Genomic DNA, 15,979 nt, shown 5'->3' with positions numbered 1-15,979 from the left:
TTTTTTAAAATCCTTAAGAATGTTCTGAAGTGGCATGCAATGATTTGTCCACGTGTACCATATTAACTGCCGGATGTAAGCTCTTTTATGGAGTTAAGTCCACGTCATCGTGCGTTAATGGCCGGTTATGGAATGAATCAAGACCATCACTTTTTGAAATTATTTAGGATTGTTTTTTTTTTTCCAAATTTGAACTTATAGGACTCAACTTCAAAAATTGAAAAACTTTTAGGACATCGTTGTAATTCTTTTGATTTTCACGTTGGCATTTTTAATATAGGTGGAAAAGATTTAATCATGTTTACGTCTACGATAACACTGGTTAACGGTCATTCACGATTTAGACCATAAGAGTCTAACAGAACAAACGTTAAGGACTGAAAAAGTCAAAATGAAACTTATTAGACTCGATGTCAAAAAAGGACAAATTTATATGACCATTTATGTAATTCTTCCCAAAAAAACTAATGTTGACAAAAATAGATTTTTTTTGTATGTCTGATGACATAGCGCCACATTATATGCACATTATTACCTTCTCCTGTATCAGAGCTCATAATTGAATTGCTCTAACTAGGTAAAGTTTGATTACGAACCACCAAATTGACCGGTGGATACATATATACATATGTTCTAAGAAATAAATGATCACTACTTATATTATAAATGATACGGATTTCTAGCATATCCCGTGGCTAAACTTTCAATCATCCAAAGTACGGATTGTTGCACTTTGAAGAAAAATATTTTGCACTAGTGTGGAATGCTAGTACAAAAAGTTATTCTTCTTATGCGATTTTTTTTTGCACAAGAAGTAAATGTTTCGTACAAGAAAAATCGTATGTCTTAAATGAAAGAGTAGTTGTGCGAAAAGTTTTTGTACATTGATTCAAACATCTCGTATAACAAAGATTTTCTCAACTCAGTATGTAAATATTGTTATTCATGCGTGAAAAGTTTTGTACATAACATCTTCTTTCGTACGAAACGTTATACTTTCATTACGAACAGGAGGAGCCAGAAATAATGTTCACGAGGGGCAAATAAAATTTTTTGGGACAAAAGTCAAATAATAAAATAATTTAGGGGGGCATTGATTTTTTTAGGGGCAAAAGTTGAAATTTTTACAAATATGTATGTGAAATCTTCAACAAATGAAAAAGTCAAGGAGGGCAATTGCCCCCCTGGAGCCTTAATGGCTCCGCCCCTGATTACAAAGATCTCGTATGGAATTTATGTGAAATTTTTCACACTTGTATGAAAAACATCATTCTTCAAGTGCAAAAGGATTTCGCACTTGGGCGGGTGAAGGTTCAGCCACAGGACACTAGAAATTCCATAAATGATAAGTAATTGACATCTGTAAAGCACGTATGCGCGGACACATATGTACATATATGTAATTACAATATGCTTCATTTTGCAAGTTCATCATGAACACAATATCTGCTTTTCAGAGAATGAATAGAATATATAAAAAAAAGTGTTTTAAAACAGAGGAGCTACATAAAACATAGCAATTACTCTACGCTATTTATGAACCTTCTACTGAAATATATATATATATATATATGTATGTATATGAATGTATATAAGACATGCACAATTTTATTCATCACCACATGAGAAATATAGAAAGAAAAAGGCAAAATATGAGATCACATAGAAATGGCTGAGGAACTAAGGAATTACTACTGGAACTGAGAAGTAAGGATCGATACTCATCACTTCTCCAGACGATAATTTTGGATCATCATAGGCATCGCAAACAGCTCATTATAGAAGTTGCCATATACCAAAACCCTAATTGACGAATGTAGGGTCTTGACCATTGCGGTCGTTGTGTTTCCCCAGTCCCTCGGAGGCACTCCCGATAATTCTTCCTAGGACTCTTCTTTCTCTCTGTTACGTCTCTGCTTCTGTTTGTCATCCTACTTCTCTTTAAATAGTTCAGCGGTCCCGAATTGATAGATACATCTACTCCATGTTTGTAGGATGAAAATGAACGAGAGGTTGGCTGAGATTTGATTCTCGAGTCACAGCTGAAGCGCAACTTTGGCGATTTTGAAGGTGTGGATCGACTTTGGAGCTTTGGAAGGGAAAGAAGGGGAAGCATATGAAAGCCATTAGCTGAAATCGGGCTGGGAAGCATGCTTGCTCGAGGATTGGTATGTAGGTCGTCAGTCATTTGCATTTAGGATTTGTGTAATCGCTGTGAGAATGAAAGGAAGCCTTTTCAGTTCTGGATTTTTGTATATTTCTCTTCTCAGGTTCTGTGATTTACGGAAGATTTGGGGAATTGTGGCAATGGCAGTGAACTGAACTAAATTCTTCACTGTTCTTGATCTTCCTTGATTACACTTGCCCAACAATGACTGAGGTGAAATTCATAATGGTATATAGGTTTAATTTGTTGTTTTGTGATAACTGTAACGTTAATAGGAGCTTCTAGTTTCTGAATCCGAGGCGATTTATGATTGAGTGACCTTGCTGACTACCTATGTATATAGTAATTTAAAGTACTCTCGCGAGAGCCTCCCATTTGAATAATGAAGAACTTTCAAAAACCTCCAAATCAAGTGATGAGGAGCTTCCAATCCTCAGCTCGTTGTTACTTATCGGTTCCAAGTCCGTTATTAATATATAGAGAGAACTTACTAAATGATTTTACATTTTTTGAAGTCTCCATTTCTTGAATATTCAAATAGTCTTCTCGAACAATGAAATAAACTTGGTATAAACTGTCATTTTATTATATTTCTAACTTATGTTACATAAAATACTTAATTAAAATTTATAAATGTAATTGTCCCGCGCAATGCACGGGTAAGCGGACTAGTTTCCTTGAAATTGAATGTATTAGCTGTGTCAGTAATTTTCTCCAGCCTTTTCTTTTTGGCTAATGAAAGAGTAGAATGATATTACCAACTAGAAATATATTGCTTCTAGACTGAATTTTTCGACATGCTATTTTAGGATGCTTCTACAATGTCTTCGGGATTTATATTACACAACAAGGTAAGAGAATTATCTGGCTTTGTTGTCTTGACTTAATAGTCAGATCAGACTATACTATCTAATTCTTGAATCCGTGATTTTTCTAATATGTTGTAGTGGCTCGGTGAGATATTACCGCGTCCCATTTCCATTCATGCTCTCGTAGCTTTTTTCGGCGGCCTTTTTTTTTTTCTGCATAAGAAGTAAGATTTTCAGGGCCTTCTTTTCGGCACAATGTACTGTTTACAAAGTAAGATTTAATATCCTTCTAAGAGCCGCTGGCTTCTAGTTTTGATAACTTGATCTGTACCTAATATTTCAATTTAATATTAAAATTATTTATTATGATTATTTTAAAGTAAACAAACTTATTTGGCCATAATTTATGGGTTTCATATACGGCTTTAGATGTTGATGACTTTTACATAAATTAAATGGTAAACTCCTTCATCGATTGTCAAAAACTGTGTGAAATTATCAACATTGATTGGTTTAAATGGTTCAACATTTATTCTCTTTAAATAAAATCCGGTTTAAATGGAATTAGTAGGAGTTTGTTGGGCTTTTGAATATTATGGTACACATTGAAAAAACAAATGTACGAAATTTAACACCATATGTTATCCGTTTTATTTACCCAAACATTCACTGTATCAAGAAAAGGCTTATGTATAATGGATATATCATGTGGCAGCGTCACAAACTAATGAGGGTTCACTAATTCCTCTTAGTTTTTAGAAATAACACAAAAAATGACTTAATTAAAAAAAATGGTCTTCTATGTTTGTCATTTTTTGACATGGAGTCCTATAAGTTTCATTTTGACTTTTTTAGTCCTCAACGTTTGCTCTGGTAGACACTTACAGTCCAAATCATAACTGACCGTTAATCGGTGCTGATATGGACATAAACAACGTTAAATTTTTTTCACTTCTATTTAAAATATCTAAGTGAAAATTAAAAGAATAACAACGATGGTCCTAAAAGTTTTTCAGTTTTTGAATTTGAGTCCTATAAGTTCAATTTTGGAAAAAATAGTCCGAAACCCTTTCAAAAAGTGACAATTTTGATCAATTCCGTACCAGCTATTAACGTACAATGACGTGGACTTAAAATCGTGAAAATTTTTTAAATTTTATTTTTTTCATTTAATTTTTTTTATTTTAAGAAATTAATTAAAAATTAATTTTTTGAAAAATTTAAAAATAAAAAGCTTCTAAAATTTAAAAAAATTGAAGAAAAACTAGATTAAATTCAAAATAGTTTATATTTAACAAAATTAACTGAATTTTAAAAAAATTCTAAAATTTAAAAGTGGGGAAGGGGGGATTAGAAAGGGGGCCCTTCCGGCTAGAGCCCCCGATGATCTTGCCCTATTCGATATATGGGTAATTACCTAGTCCCTTTTCATTCCTCAACGAGTTTGAAAATTATGTTCCAATTTTTTAAAATTTTTTAAAGTTACTTTTGAATATTAATTTTGGTATTTATTATTTTCCTAAATTTTTATTATTTTCTATTTTAATTTTAATTTTCTGAATTTTTCTATATTTTCTTATTTTGTAAATTTTTTAAATTTCATTAATTTATGTAATTGTTCTGAATTTTTCTTCTATTTTTCTAAAACTTTTAAATTCTTTTCAAAATTTTTAAAATTTTTAAAAATTAATTTTTTGAATTTTTCTACTTCTTATTTAATTATGGTTAATCTTATTCATTTTTTTATTTTTTATAATCTTTAAGAATTTTTTGAAGTGGCATGCAATGTTCGGTCCACCGCCATATTAACTGTCGGATGTAAGCTTTTTTATGACGTTAAATCCACGTCATTATGCGTTAATGGCCAGTTATGGAATGGACCAAGATTGTCATTTTTTGAAATTATTTAGGACTGTTTTTTCCAAATTTGAACTTATATGACTCAAGTTCAAAAAATGAAAAACTTTTAGTACCATCTTTATAATGCTTTTAATTTTCACGTAGGCACTTTCAATACAAGTGGAAAAGATTTAACCATGTTTACGTTCACGTCAACATTGGTTAATGGTCAGTCACGATTTAGATCATAAGAGTCTAACATAGCAAATGTTTAGGATTGGAAAAGTCAAAATGAAACTTATAAGACTCGATGTAAAAAAAGACAAATTTATAGGACAATTTCTATAATTCTCTCCAAAAAATCTAGTGTCGACAAAAATAGATTTTTTTTTGTGTGGTGACATAGTGTCACATTTTATACCTATTATTACCTTCTCCTGTATCAGAGCTCATAATTGAATTAGTAAAGTTTGATTACGAACCACCAAATTGACCCGTGGATACATATATACATATATCTATATACATATGTTCTAAGTAATAAATGATAACTACTTATATTATAAATGATACGGATCTCTAGCATATCCCGTGGCTGAACTTTCAGCCATCCAAAGTACGGATTGTTGCACTTTGAAGAAAAATATTTTGTACTAGTGTGAAATGCTAGTTCTTCTTCTTATGCGAATTTTTTTTTTTGCACTAGAAGTAAATTTTTCGTACAAGAAAAATCATATGTCTTAAATGAAAGAGCAGTTTTGCGAAATGTTTTTGTACATTGATTCAAACATCTCATATGGCAAAGATTTTCTCCACTCAGTACGAAATATTATTATTCCTGTGCGGAAACCTTTCGCACAAGAAAACCAAAGTTTTGTACATAACATCTTCTTTCGGTACGAAAATCTTTTATGGAATTTATGTGAAATTTTTTCACACTTGTACGAAACATCGTGTTTCAAGTGCAAAAGGTTTTCGCACTTGGGCGGGTGAAAGTTCAGCCACAGGACGCTAGAAATTCCATAAATGATAACTAATTAACATCCGCAAAGCACGTATGCGCGAACACATAAATGTACATATATATAATGACAATATGCTTCTTTTTGCAAGTTCATCATGAACACAATATCAGCTTTTCCACCTGAAAAAAAAGGAGCTACATAAGACATAGCAATTACTCTACGCTATATATGAACCATCTACTGAAATATATACACATATATATATATGTATATAAGACATGCACAATTATATTCATCACCACATGAGAAATATAGAAAGAAAAAGGCAAAATATGAGATCACATAGAAATGGCTGAGGAACTAAGGAATTACTACTGGAACTGAGAAGTAGGGATCGATATTCATCACTTCTCCAGACGATAATTTCGGATCATCATAGGCATCGCAATACAGCTCATTATAGAACGCCTTTGCCCTCCTCAGTATGTGCCTTATAGAAGTTGCCATATACCAAAACCCTAATTGACGAATGTAGGGTCTTGACCATTGCGGTTGTCTTGTTTCCCCAGTCCCTCGGGGGCACTCCCGATAATTCTTCCTAGGACTCTTCTTTCTCTCTGTTACGTCTCTGCTTCTGTTTGTCATCCGACTTCTCTTTAAATAGTTCAACGGTCCCGAATTGATAGATATATCTACTCCATGTTTGTAGGATGAAAATAAACGAGAGGCTGGCTGAGATTTGATTCTCGACTCACAGCTGAAGCGCAAATTTGGCGATTTTGAAGGTGTGGATCGACTTTGGAGCTTAGGAAGGGAAAGAAGGGGAGTGACCATATTGAAAATTGTTGGACGTGCAGATTACGAATTTGGACCTTTGTTTTAGGATACTATGAGAGTTCCTCAAAAGCGAAGTGCAAAGACTAAAGCGGGTTTATATAGCAGCCGAGTGAGCATATGGTGTTCTAAACTCTTCTAAGATTGGCTCAAATTGTAGTGAAGTTAGTTATCGAATTGATATGTGCATGTGAATTGTAGGGCCTTTGTGTCTAACTAGAAAAATTATGTTGTCAGCTTCAATTACCATTTTGATCAAAAGATATATTTTAGTATCGTCATTTTCAATCTTTATTGGTGGTTATTATATTTGATTATGGGATTGTGAAAAGCATCACATTTCCTTTGGCTTGATTTGTTACAATTACATCATAAAATATAAGATCAGAAGCGGTAGCGAACACTTTTTTTTTTTTTTGAAAACCATGGATATCTAATTGTTAGGTATATATGCATCCTTTTTTTAGCTTGATTAATTGACTTTCATCAAACCTAAAAAGAGCCAAAAAAAAAATTTAAGAACATATTTGGTTAATTTGAAGAGGATCAACACCTTTTTTTTTTTCTTAAGATAATAGAGGAGCCACATACCTTAACTGTTCAAAATTTCAACTATTCATTGCCGATTTTACCCTTCAAAGCAATAAAAAAATATCCAACTTATTAATGGTTAAAATGGTAATTTGGTTCTCCAATTTTCCTCTTCCATATTATTATTTTTATATTTTGTCTCATGGTCAAGGATATCTTGAATTTTTTTTGCTAATCTGAGTTTTCACTCGCAGATCGCTCCCTGCCATTCGACAATTCATGTTTTAGCTCTCTGTTTTTCTTTTTTCTTCATTCATTTTCCGGTGGATATAATTAGGGATAATCTTACTATTATAAAGGGAAAGTCACTTTTCATTTCCCAAAAAGTCCTTAGCAAAACAACTCTAATTAACCTAAACCAGAAGATAAAGATTGAAACTGCAAATGTTACAAATAACTCTCTTTTCCACTCTCTCTTCCGTTTCTTGGCCGCCCATCATCTATTTTTCCCTCTTCTTTTTTTTCAAAATTTTATTCATCAGTTTTTTTTTCAGTGAATATTAATCAGTTTTTATTTGTTAGATGTAATACTTGATTTAAAAAATTAATTTATTTACATGAAATTAGATGAACATTGGAGTTTTATCTATTTAAACCTATTCATTTATATATTTATTTTATTTAAAACCTATAATGTAATACGAAGTTTTATTGTATTATTTTCACGCATAACTCGAGAGTGTCACTAGCTAGTACTATTATAAAAGGAGGACATCCTTTGGTCTCACTATCTATTTCCCAAAATATCCATGACAAGTAACTCTAATTAATGTAAACCACAACTCAAGGAATACAACTACCTATCCACTCCTCTATTTTTTTTTCTCCTTTTCTCTTTTCCACTCTCCACCTCTTTTTGCCGCCCACCACCTCCCTCTTTTTTTTTTTTTCCAAAATTTTGTCCATCAATTAATATCAAAAGATTAACATATTTCTGTAGAGGATTCACTGAAGTATCATTTATTTGCTCTTAATTTTTTATATAGATCTGTTATAATCGGAAATTTTAATTTTTCTTATATTCACGCAGAATGCAGGGTCGTGCGTCTAGTTTTTATTTATTAATTTGTGAAGAGAGGTGACTTAGTTTGTGATATTATTTTTGAACAATGTATACTAGAATCATTTTTGACTGATTTACTTCACGCTTAATTGTTTTTACTTGACAAGTATTACAAGTATATATTTCCTGTGCTATGTGGTTGTATTGCAACCAAGTCCTCCTATCTTTAATGAATTCATAATCTTGAAACTTCAAAGGATGTAATACTAGAATCATTTTTGACTGATTTACTTCACGCGTAATTGTTTTTACTTGACAAGTATTACAAGTATATATTTCCTGTGCTATGTGGTTCTATTGCAACCAAGTCCTCCTATCTTTAATAAATTCATAATCTTGAAACTTCTAAGGATGTAACAGGTATACATCGACTAATCGGACATCTCAAAAGTTACAACACGAACTTTCCTGATGAAAAGGCTTGAAAGCTGACTTGGCTACCAAAATAGAAAGTCTTCTTGGGACCTCAAAACCAAAACAATAGCAGCGATGGGGACACATTAGCTTAAGTTCACATCTGCCTTTCCTTTCAGTACGAACTGACCTCCAAGTCTTTCTTATGTTTATTATTATTAAGAGCCGGCCTTACAATTAGCTCTTTTTGCCGACAATGGTTCATATTGTTACTGTGCGTCCATTTAGAATTCCCATGAATATGTAGTTGAACCCTAATAATATAAATGAATTATTATAAAATTAACGTGAGCTGGTTCAGATGATTCAATATATGTCCTTTTAAGCATAGTCTCAAATTTGAGTATTGTAAATGAAAAAAATTCACGTATGGGAGAGTTTTATACCTTGTAGGCTGACCTAGTTCTAACCTAAAGTAGATGTGGTCTATTGAACTACCGGATAGTGAAGGATACACTATGAAAAAAGTAAAATCATTCTATACAATTATTTATTTAGACTAGAAGGAACACCATGCATTTCTCATATTGGATGGATTTATTTATAAAGAAATATGTTTATTTTTTATCTTTGACAACAAATTATTCGTTCATGCGAAATCTTTATATCTTTTTGTTTTTTTTTTGTTTTAATTTATACATTGATCAGTTAACTTAAATTGAAAGCTAAATAATAATGCTTGAAATAATGCAAAAAAATTATTAAATTTTATTATTAGCATTATCTTTGAAGTCTCTTAATCTCATAAAATTTTCCATGATTTTGAAAAGTTTTTAATTTTCTTAAGCATAAATGATTTGCTAATTAGCTTATCTTCTGATGAGACTAAAATTACTTTTTCATCAATACAAAAAAATTAAGCAACTATCAAGCACAATAACCATTTCAGAGGTTGGATTAATGTAAGCCTTCCAGGTAAAATTCGCACAATGCAGGGAGGAAATAGCAGAAGCAGTCGTCCCGTCCCTAAGTTTCTAAAAAGCATCCTTCGATATTGTTCACTGATTCCTTAAATAAATGAATTCTATATTTTGAGAAACTTCTTTTACCCATTTGAATATTCTTTAGCTTGACTTTTGTAAACAAAACATAAATTTATATGTGGAACAATTTATCCCGAATTCTTTTAGATTTTTCTTTTTTGAGTTTTGGTATTCTTAATATTGAGACTAATCATGTTCAGATATCAGCTTGGCTCTAACTAGAAAATGCTTCTAGTTAGTTTCGAACATTTGTACTAAAAGTAAAATTTGCCCAGTGAAAGTTCAATTTGCTGTGAAATCATACTCTTGTGGTTAGTTTTATATTTTATTGTAAGAGCTGAAAGTACTGAATATTAAAAAGAAAATTATCAAACCATTCTCTATGATACGTCATTTAAAGGAAATAACCAAATAAATTTCTGAAAACCTTTGTATTGCTCGTACGCTTGAATTAAATTTTAGGTGAGCTAATCTATTCCATTCATTTATTTTGTTGGTGTGTACTAGAGTTCTTTTAATAAGACACGCATATTTCGTGCTTCAAATTAATTTGAGATGAACAATGATCAAACTAAATAGTCCTTCTCTCGTTTATGGGCTTATCATTATCCATCAAAATTTATGTTACTTTTATATCTATGGGTAATAATGCCTACTTATAAGACCTTGTAAAAAATGATTTTGTCACCACTAAATTTAGGGGAAAATATCCATTTATCAATACATCCTTTATTCTTTTCCGGATTAATTCTAACCAAAAGTTCTTCACCGTGGTCATGATCACTACTTCTGGCATATCTTCGCCGTGGCCCCAGCCCCAGCTCAAAGTTTCTGTTCCATAATTGCATAACGTACCGTGCTTGTATGGTGATATATTATAAAAGACTGGGCCGATGGCATACGTCCGATTTGCTGTCGGAAATGTAATGCACAGGCCACATTTGATTCCCTTTTGTCAGTACAGTTCTGGGCAGGCCATAATTGAATTTGATTGTGCTTCAAGACTTTGGCTTTTACTTCAATTTATCTATTTCTTTTTTCGGAGTCTGCGTTCTGGATCACAAATCAATTTAATTTTTGTCTCCTCTTCCTGGTCTTTTAAATGATTTCTCCTTTTTTTTTTCTTTGTAGGGTCTAATGATTTGCTTTCAATTTTCCTCTTATAATTAAAGAGTTTTCTCTACTAGCATTTCAGAATTTTTACATATCGATTTCGTCCTCGCTTCTAAACAACGGATGATCTTGGATTTTATATCAGCAATCTGCTTGATTAACACATCACTTTTGGCTCTTCTTTGCTATTTAAGCTATTCTTTTTCTAGATTATAGAAAAAAAAAAGAAGAAGGTAAAGTCGGGTTGTTATAGATCACGAAGGCTTGGCTCAGTGGCATACTTAATTTTCAGTTTACGGACTTTACTTGCATTTTAAGGGTTCAAAGTTTGCTAGAAATATCTCATAACCGGGGTAAAGATGATGTCCGAATTAATTTAGTTTCAACCGATAAGATTGAGGTTACCTGTGATTGAAAAAAAAAGAAAGGAAAACGGTCAGTTTGTTGTATCGTTCTCTTTTCCTTGTTATATGTCAATTTAAGAATGAATCTACTTTCGAAAATGATGAATTAGAGCCAGCAATGATCATATCAGAAATCCCCTAACCATTCAGTACTATACTTAACGAAAGGGAAAAGGAGGCCCAGAATTTTTATCCTATGCTTGGGGGAAAGGAAAATGAAGTGAAAAGGGAAATGAAGGGAGAGGGACCTCCCAACCCACCGTTAAAATCAATGGAACAAACACCCTAATCCGAACCCAAAAAAGAAAAAGAGGGGAAAAAACTAGGACTTAACATTTTTCTTTTGTTAATTAATGCTCTTCTTCATGAAGGAAATTCAAAATTGAATTGAAACTGCTAAACAAATAAAGTAAGATCTGCTCATGTAATTTTATACGTCATTTATCCTAAGATATTTGGGCTGTTAAATTAAGATTTACGACTTTTACAATATTTATTGGATGTGTAATACCTGATATTCAAAAGTCCAATGAGCATCCAAAGAAAAGTCCAGTGAGTACCGACTAATCTAAGTTCGAGCTGAGTCAACCATTAAAAGGTAAAATTTTCCTAATTATAAATCTTTTCCATTCACATGACTTGACTGAAGATCTTATTTAAAGATAATAGGCGTTGAATTGTGTGAACCAGACTTCTACAATATTAAATTAACATCTAATTTGATTTTTATGACTCTTTCAACGTGGTCATCCCAAATTTATTTGGCATAACACTGAAAATTATCATTTTTAAATAAGTGGAGTGATCTTCATTTTCTTAAAGGTAGTATGCCGCACAAAGAAGTTTACTACTCATCCAAGAAAAAGAAGCAAATCTTATCCAAAACAAACAACATTCTACTGCCGATCGAGGAAAATGGCAACATGGAGCAATCTCGAGAGCTGCTTTCGAGATAGATAAAATCGTCATCCGAAGAACTGCAAGAAATTCCTTAAGTAACATATATAGCAACATTTCTGGACTTCTCCTGAAAAACCCCGAAATTTCTCTCAAGCCAAATCTTGTGTATATAGATGTCCACAGGAATTTCTATGCTATAACATCAAGGGGCCTCTCCGTCAAAGATGAGATCCGTCGAAAGCTCAGATTGGCAACTCAAGGGAATATCTGGTGGAACCAACAACTGCACAGAATGCTCCTCGACATCACACCAGTAATTCTAAAATTGAACAACCAGCAAGGGAAATGGATCTAACGTCACTTGAGGTCGTGAATGAACCCGATTTATTTACTAGCAGGGGAAATTTTGATATCCTAGCAGCTAAATTCATAATTTTCTCAGATTGGGGATCTACAAACGCAGATCATGTACTTCTAGCGGCCAGTGCCATGATCTGTCCATGGGGACACTCTACCGACCGGCTCATTTTCATTTACTGTAGGGAAACAATAGAATCCGCTAGTACTTGATTTGTCTCAATACTTTTGCATCAATTTAAATTAATAGCGCAAAAGAATGCAATATTTTTTTCGGTGGATAAAAAAAAAAGAATGCAATTTCGACCCCACAAATTTTCTTATTCACTTTCAAATACAACTATAATATTCATGGTCAAATATGCAAGAAATCTCAATTTAATTTGGGCCATTTTAATCTCTTTCTTCCAATCCTCACTCTTTTACAAGAAATGGTAATATATATATATATATATATATATATATATGTATATGGACCCTTGAAAACTCTTCTCGATTTCGAAACTCGTATTCCTATTTTATCTTTTTCAAATCAAATATTGTTTCACCTTCAAATTTGGCTTGTTATTACCAATAAACGTAAAATGTTTACTCTTTCTAATAATACTACAGTTGAGTGTTCATCTTATAAAGTATTTTACGTGATACTAACTATTTATGGAGAGATTATCCGGTGATCTCATCTCGCCACATGGCGTGACGAATCACAAATTAAATTGCAATAAACTAAATAATAAGTGATAATCACTCGATTAATTGTGGTAAGTTTTCTTAATTGAAGCAAGTTTATTGATTCTTCCTTACTACATCATTATGAGGCAGGATCATTTAAAATTTTCTGCTATTTATGCATTTGCCTTTCAGTAAGCAACTTCTTATCTGTTTCTTTAAGAAATGTGAAAAGATTGCACATTCAAGTGAGGAAATTATTGATGATAGTGATTGAACATGATATAATTTATATATACAATGATTTCAAACTATGAATCATATTGTAAATATTTTTTTTTTCATTTTTGAAATATTCACAACTGTTTTATTATCAGTTTGGTTTTTACTGTTATCTTATCTTATAGCTTATACTATTATTAATCGAAAATCCAATGTTTACTTTTGATTTTATATAGCTTCGATCGCAAATTCACCCTTCGAGGTTATTTCATTGTCGAGATCTGACTTTTAATTCATTGGCCGACCTGCTCACAATTCGATCCGGTAGTTTTAATTTTCTACTTTGATTACGTGCTCTAATTAAATCAATTTTTTTCCCATTCTTCGATTCTAGTCACCAGTAATTTACAGGATTCAGGGCTATACAAAAGGAAAATGCCATTTGATGAAGTTCAAAGAAGAATAAACTTATCTTGAGTCTTCAAATGAATGTTATCGATCATCACCGATGGATTACATACATTCCCAGTTATTACGTTATGTTGGGTTCTACTTACTATTTAATGATACTGGCGTACCATCTTTTCTTTTAATATACTAAAACTCTCGTACATGAAGCCATGTGACACTCTCATAATTTGTCCATTTTTATTTTCTACTATTTCTTGCCACAAATATAAAAGGAAAGTGGTGGGGATAAGGGTTTCTTCTTTTTTCTTTTTAAGCCAATTTGATGTGATGGAGAATTGTGTCTTGTGAGGTACGTAATTGGGAGCTTACCTTTAATTTATTTTTTACAAAATTGACCATATTTTTTGTGGATAAAATAAATTCTTGTGAGGAACGTAATTGGGAGGTTATTTTTAATCTATTCTTTTACAAAATTGGCCATATTTTTAGCGGAGTAAATAATTTGTTGTCGAGAGATTATTGAGTGATCATACCTCGCCACATGGCATGAGGAAGAACCAATTAAATTGCAATAAACTAAATAATAAGTGTTAATTACTCGATTAATTGTGGTAAGTCTTCTTAATTGAAGCAATCTTATTGGTTTTTCCTCACCACATCATTATGAGGTACGATCATTCAAAATTTTCTCATTGTTATTTTCACAATAAGCTTGACTAATAACATGAAAAATTTCCTTAAATAATAAGAAGATATAAGATATAAGACAGATACTAGCTTTCCCGACCCGTTTTGCGCGTAAATGAGACTACTTCAAATTTGGTACTTCATTTTTTATTTTCAAAGTCGACAATTTAAAAAGCGCCAGCAAGCCAATTGTAGAGGAGATTATGGAGGCAACATGCTAATGAGATTATTTTTTTCATTTTCTAAATTGTCAAACCAAACTATTTGTTAAACCATATGTCTAGATTATAATTATGCATGAAAAATCTACTCGGTCCAATTATGTATTTTAAATCATAAAAAAGATGTGATTTCTGGTCCCATTTTAGGACCAGCGGGCGAGCTCCGTGCTTTTTCTTCCCCCTTTTAATTCCACTTTTTTAAATTTTCACTTTCTATTATGTTTCTTCTTTTTCAGTATTATTAAATCCAATCCAAACAACGCAGTAGTGTAATTCGATTGAACTACCGGAATAAATGATCCCAACCTTATAGTCCGATCAGCATCCTTGCGACTGCTTTATCTCTTGTAGTTCCTATTTTTTAATTTTCACATTTTTACCCTTTTGTTACTATTTTAAATTCGACCCGAACAAGTAGCAGGTTATCCAGTCGACCAATCGGATTAAACGATCAAGTCATTATTGTCAAATCAATGACTTCCAAAAAAAGTTATCCCTCAGCTTTTTTTTTTCCTAGAAAATTAGAAGAAATTTCGTATCGAAAATACTAGATATACAAATTCGGATATGCAAATTTTTTTTTTCAAAATTTAGGTTGCCAGTGAAAAACATTTTGCCACTCTTGGGAGTTTATTTTTCATGGACCCATACATGAACACTCCAAACTCATTATCTTAAGATTTTATCGTCATTAATAAATAAGCAAGCGTAAGAAATAATAATTTCTTGAGAGTACATTTATCTAATAAATCATTTGAGGCAATTTTTGGATACGCGGTGAAGCGCGGGCATAATGTCTAGTTTTTATAAATTAAAACTTATGTTTCTTTTCCCCCCTCCATTATCACTCCACCTGTCCCGTCGTCAATTTTTTTTCCCATTTAACGATCAATGGCCTTTATTTCAATTTTTCTAATAAACTTTTAATTTTTTTTTATTTATATCCTTCTCAAATCATATATATGTCTTACAATATTTTGGTTCAATATACTGAAAACTGGGACTTGGAATTCCAAGGACGCCATGCATCATGCCATTGAATATATGTAACTTCCCTTTTTGTTTTCAACCCAAAATGCTTACGCATTTTAATTTTCTATAAGAAATTACAGTTGAGTGAATAAAGATAAAGCTTGCTATATCACAAAACTTTGCGATGAAATTGGTGCAAGATATATTTTTTGTCTTAAATATAAATAAAGATATGAAATTAATCCATGTCCACCTTCACTTTTAATCTTTTTCTTCGGGAAAACCGGGCACGCAGTTTTATACTATTTTATTAAAAAAAAAAGTTAGTTAAAATGATAAAATACAATATATGTATATC

At 32.0% G+C, this 15,979-nt stretch overlaps 1 long non-coding RNA gene across 1 annotated transcript; it reads right to left on the bottom strand.

Annotated features, from left to right (window-relative positions):
* Window positions 1-5,349: 5,349 nt before the first annotated feature.
* On the bottom strand, window positions 5,350-6,738 carry LOC116202757. Its single transcript, XR_004156151.1, has 2 exons — window positions 6,153-6,738; window positions 5,350-5,959 (listed from the first exon to the last, which is right to left on the bottom strand). It is a non-coding gene; the product is annotated as an uncharacterized LOC116202757 (long non-coding RNA).
* Between the last annotated feature and the right edge of the window lie 9,241 nt (window positions 6,739-15,979).

The sequence above is a fragment of the Punica granatum genome, chromosome 4, assembly GCF_007655135.1.
Source record: "Punica granatum isolate Tunisia-2019 chromosome 4, ASM765513v2, whole genome shotgun sequence".
NCBI lineage: Eukaryota > Viridiplantae > Streptophyta > Magnoliopsida > Myrtales > Lythraceae > Punica > Punica granatum.
The sequence above is the reverse complement of the archived record's forward strand: the minus strand, read 5'-3'. Positions and strand labels throughout refer to the sequence as shown.